Source organism: Dermochelys coriacea, chromosome 9 (assembly GCF_009764565.3).
Source record: "Dermochelys coriacea isolate rDerCor1 chromosome 9, rDerCor1.pri.v4, whole genome shotgun sequence".
Taxonomy (NCBI): domain Eukaryota; kingdom Metazoa; phylum Chordata; order Testudines; family Dermochelyidae; genus Dermochelys; species Dermochelys coriacea.
The window spans coordinates 25440856-25446760 of NC_050076.1; the positions used below are offsets into that span (position 1 = coordinate 25440856).

A 5905-nucleotide genomic window follows, 5' to 3' on the forward strand; every position below is an offset into this window, starting at 1 on the left:
GGGCACAATTTTGTAAGCGGAAGGCTGATAAGGAAAAAGAAGAAAGAAAGCAGGAAGGTTCATTTCTGAAATATCTACGTCCACTGGCCAGAGATGAAGGTAGTCCAATGCCAAAGGATCAAGCAGAAATGGAGGTGGGGATGAGAGTTTCACAAGTTAAAGAAGAGTTTGAAGAACATAATCTGAATATTGAAGATGAATCAAATGAGACACACAAGGATCAAAACTTGGAAGAACATGAAAGCAAAAATGTCACTTCTTTGAATTTTAGCTTTAGTGATCCTGCTATTTGGGCCAAATGCGATAATCAAGTCCAACATATTTTGGTGGAACATGGGCCGGAACAAGTTCAGCAGTTTGATTTTCCCAAAGATAGTAAGCAAAGAAAATTCTCGACAATTCATTACAAAAGTACGCTTGTTAATGGAGAAGAAATGCACTGTCAGTGGCTGCAGTATTCCACATTAAATGATTCTGTCTTTTGCTTCTGCTGCAAGTTGTTTGCCATTGCCAGTAGTACTACTGGTGCATCATCTCTTTCTGGAAAAGGCTCACGGGATTGGAAAAACATGTCTGCAATTCTTTCAGGGCACGAGAAAAGTAGTCAACATTTGGTAAATGTTCAAACATGGAAGGAACTTGAACTGTGAGTAAAATACAAGAGAACAATTGATGAAGAATATTTGCGCTTCATTAAGCAAGAAGAAAAGTGTTGGCAGCAAATACTAAAACGTCTGATTGCTTTGGTCAGAGTTCTTGGTATGCAAAACCTGGCCTTTTGGGGAAAACAAGAAAAACTGCACACTTCTGGTAACCGGAACTTCCTCAAATTTGTTGAATATCTAGCTTTGTTTGACCCGCTTATGGATGAGCATCTTCTCAGGATTAAGGACAAGGAGATGCATATACATTACCTAGGGAAAGACATACAGAATGAGCTTATTCAGCTTTTATCCAATGCCATCAAACAAAAAAACCTAGCATCTGCTCGTGCTGCAAAATACTTTTCGATCATTCTAGACTGTGCATCAGATGCAGGCCATATTGAACAAATGACCATGGTCATTTGGTTTGTGGATAGGCCTACTTCAGAGACAGAGAATGAGACTGAATCAGTATACATAAAGGAACACTTCTTGGGATTTGTGCCGGTTACGGAGACAACAGGAGCTGGTATGACAGAAACTATTCTTCACCAGTTAGAAGAGATGTCACTGCCTATAGAAAACTTGGTAGTCAAGGCTACAATGATGGGAGCAATATGAAAGGGAAAGAAAATGGTGTCCAGGGAAGAATTTTGGATATTAATCCACAAGCCTTTTTTGTTCCTTGCAGTGCACATTCATTGAATTTGGTTGTTAATGATGCTGCAAAGTATTGCTTGGAGGCAACTGGTTTCTTTGATTTAATTCAACATGTTTATGTGTATTTCTCAGCTTCTACACATCGCTGGGAAGTTCTAACACACCACATATCTAATCTCACAATTAAACCATAGAGTGAAACAAGATGGGAAAGTCGAATTGATGCCTTGAACCTCTTCGCTATCAGCTTGGTGACATCTATGATGCTGTGATAGACATCTATGATGACACTACTCTAACAGGATCATCTGACAATAAGTCATGAGTTGATGCAAAGGATCTTGCAAAAGCCATTTCTAGTTTCAAGTTTCTTGTTTCTCTTGTTGTGTAGTATGACATATTGTTTGAGATCAACATGACTAGCAAACAACTTCACGCGAAAGAATTTGACATAAGTAATGCCATTAATCAACTTGGAGAAACGAAGAAGTTTCTTGTAGGCCACAGAAGTGACGCAGACTTTGAGAAAATATTGGTAGATGCAGGTGAACTTGCAGAGGAAGCAGTTCACATATGAAGCAGATGATGAACCTATTTATAATCCAAAAGAAAAATTCAAAGTGAACTTTTACTTGGCAGTCATCAACACAGCAATACATTCGGTTGAAGAAAGATTCACATTGATGCAGCAAATTAGTTCAGTATTAGGCTTCCTATATGATGTTACAGTTTGCAAAATACAACACCAGATCAAATGATGGAACATAGCTTGAATCTGGAGCAAGCTTCACAACATGGTGAATCCAAAGATATTGATGCCTTTGACTAGTGCAATGAATTGCAAGCTATTGCAAGACGTGTCCAAAAGAGTGCAGCACTGCAAGATGTATTGAACTTCATTTGGACAAATAAGCTGGCAGATAGTGTTCCCAACAGTTATTGCTCTTCACATCCTCTTGATTCTCCCAGTTTTTATGGCCAGTGGTGAGTGAAGCTTCTCGAAGCTTAAGTTGATAAAAACATACATGCGCACATCAATGTTGCAACAAAGACTTGTTGCGCTATCTACCTTGTCAGTAGAACATGACATTGCTCGCAGCATTGACTTGGAGGAACTTGTTTCTAAATTTGCTAAACTGAAAGTACAGAAAAATAAATTCTAAATTCTAATGTGTTACTCTGTGACAGTGTATTGTGTATAATGTATGTGATTTATTTTAAGATCCATGCTATGTTGTGCAAAGTGAAAACAACCAAAATGTCAACACTGTCAGGTTATTCATTTATTTTCATTAAATATGTAGACTAAATAATGAAATTAATAAATTTTCAAGCCGAACGTGTATTAATTCTAATGAACAATGCCACAGTATGCAGTATTCATTTTTGGAAGTTTTTGATAAGCGATGCTTCGGGGGGATGGGGGCGGGGGGGCGCAAGGTGGAAGTTTCACCTAGGGTGCAAAATATCCTTTCACTGGCCCTGGCTGTTCCTGAAGAATTTGGAAAAATGCCTTATTTCCTGGAGTACCTCCTAATTGGGGCCTCAGGGCACTGCTACGATATACGTGTTAAATAACTTACCTTACACCAGTTTAGACTCTCTTAAACTCTCTTATCTGTTTACCATAGTTAGGGCTCTACCAAATTTGTGGCCATGAAAAATGTGTCATGGACCATGAAATCTGGTCTTTTGTGTGTTTTTACCCTATACTATACAGATTTCACGGGGGGTGAGCAGCGTTTCTTAAATTTGGGGTCCTGACCCAAAAGGGAGTTGCAGGGGGGCTCATAAGGTTAATTTAGGGGGGTCACGGTATTGCCACCCTTGTTTCTGTGCTGCCTTCAGATCTGGGCAGCTGGAGAGTGGTGGCTGCTGACTGAGGGCCCAGCTCTGCAGACAGCAGTGCAGAAGTAAGGGTGGCAATACCATACCATGCCACCCTTACTTCTGCTACTGGCAGCAGCTCTGCCTTCAGAGCTGGGCTCCTGGCGGCCAACAGCCGCTGCTCTCCAACTGCCCAGCTCTGAAGTTGGCACCACCAGCAGCAGCAGAGCAGAAGTAAGGGTAGCAGTACTGCAACACCCCCTGCAATAACCTCCACCACTGATGGTCCCAGCAAAGACAACACACACAAAGCCATCTGTTGTATTTCCCTTTTGGGAGCTTATGACCAATGAATTACAGTGACCCAAAACAGCCTTCTCAAACCAAAATATTGTTTAATCTTAACAGTTGGAACAAAGCATGACATCCGGAAAAAAAGGATTTTAAAATAACAAAAGGTGTACATAGGTCTTTCTTTCCTATAGTTTAAGCACCCTCCTGTTGGAGACCTGGGTATATCTAATTTCTCCCAGAGCCCCACATAGCAGGTCTGGGTTCTCAGTCTCCAAAGACCTGTCTTCTCCCTTGAGGGACTGTGTCTCTTTTGACACTTCTGGACCCTTTGTTTTCTCCATGTACTCCCCCCCCATCAAGGGACCAAGTCCCTCCTGGGGAAGTCTGCCTGGCAGGTCTTTCAGGGGGCCAAGCTAGGGCTTCAGAATGTATGGTTCTTGCTTTGTCCCTTAAGTGTTTGCTGGGAAATGTGTGACTGGTTCCACCTCCCCTTCCTGATTGCATTTCCTGACAGCCCTGGTATTGAATTAGCTGAATATATTGCATGTAATAAATATCATAATAACTCAGTCATGATACAGTATTCATAAATTATTACAGGCAGCTCCAAATCAGTCATAGTTGCACTATATTTTTGTTTGGTCACAAAAAGGGGTTTTGCTCTATATCTGTATGCAGCATTTGCTAAAGTAATAGGAATACAGCTTTAGTGTAGTTAACCACTTTTGTGAAACCACTTCACCTTTATCAAGTGGTTACAGGAAACACCAATTATTTACAAGTAGTGATGGAAAAGTATGAGAGAACTCATTTTAACTTTCCTACATTGCAAGGATGTTGGGAGATGGAGTTTTGCTTCAGGAATCTCTCTGTTTAAGACCCCACATTGGTTTATTGTAGTAGCTCTCAATTGTGAAAGCGGTACAACAGGCTGGTATGCATAATAGTAAAAAAAAAATAAGAGAAAGTACAGCTCAATATTTTTATCACATTACATTGAACTAAGCAGGATTACTCACTGTGTATATCCATTAAAGGGTTTATGGCTTCCTCTGGATGTGAACCATTCTTTCTTTAAGCTGAAATTGAAACATGGTTCACTAGGCAGTAGTATGCATTACAAAGCATTAAACACAGGATCGGCTGTGCAAATTTCTGTATGACAGTGTATCTCTTCAATAGTTCACAATCTGAATACACTAAAAACAATTGCCTTATTTTTGTAGCAAGGGCTCCACTTCATTATAATACCTAAGCAATTTATTTTTTTACATATGCATTATGTGTATATTGTATGTCTGTCTGTCTTGAGTGGTAGGCCCAGGGAATGGGAAAGGCTGTGATTTTCTTACCTAAATCATGCCACAAAAGAGCTGATAAGGACCAGTCTAGGCACGAGGAGAACTGAATGATCTGAAAGGAACTATGCTTGGACACACCAGACCAGTAAAAGATCAGGTGGGGGATGTTCTGAAGCCTTTTGAAAGTTATTTTTAGAATATCTTGAACTTAATTTCCTTAAAAATAGATAAAACGCAGGTCAAGAAGAACCCATTTTAACATCAAGCCTACAAGTGATTACAGCTCACTGGGTCTTTGAAAACTAGTATGTGGTCCTGTTTTGAGAACTAGAGGCTACTGGATTTTTTTAAATTGAAATCTTGCCTCTTATAGATAATAAATCACAGACTTAATAGGCTGATACTTTTCTCTCTCAAGATAATTAAAGAGACCAGTTAGTTCTCTTCAAAGATTCTCTCACCCGGCCCATTCTACTCTGGATCACTTGTATTTATCTGTTTGACTTCAAATATTGATCAGGGCTCTTAATATATTAAAAATAGACAAATAACTAACCTGCCCAAAGTCTGTGTTGATTTTGTAAGTCCAGGAGAAAGTAGTTGACAATACATTCAGCTTTTGACTAGTAAAGCTCTGACAGTGCCAATAAGTCTGACATGCCATGAAATATTGGTAAACAAGTGGTTATGTTAACAGTCGCCATGCCTTACAAGATCTCTATTTGTAATGCTGCCATATTTTTGTGAAATAATATGCTCTTGCTGTCAAATCCATCTGCTCAGCTTCACACCCTTTCCATATAAATCACCTCCCCTCATACATATTCAAAAGCTGCATGGAGACAAATTAACTGCAAACGCTGAAGAGAAGCGCTAATCACAAATAGCTGACATTATGTGTGTGCCGAGATTTTCATGGAAGTTAGTTGGAAGTGCATTTGTGGGTTGAATTTGGGGTAGGGCACAGAATGGCATCATTGCTTTGATGATCCCCACTCAAAAATGGGTTCTGGCTTCTGAGAAGTGTTGTGCTATTCATTGAAAGAAAAGGAGTACTTGTGGCACCTTAGAGACTAACTAGAATACAAGTATTTAGTATGTTGGCAGTAAAATGAGATTTTCATTTTTTAACTTTTTTTTGTAGTTTTGTCCTGGACAGTTGATTGCTGGTATACACTC

The 5905-nt window shown here is 39.6% G+C and overlaps 1 pseudogene; it reads left to right on the forward strand.

Moving 5' to 3' along the window:
• Positions 1-761: 761 nt before the first annotated feature.
• LOC119861375 lies at positions 762-2133 on the forward strand (annotated as a pseudogene).
• The last annotated feature ends 3772 nt before the right edge of the window (positions 2134-5905 follow it).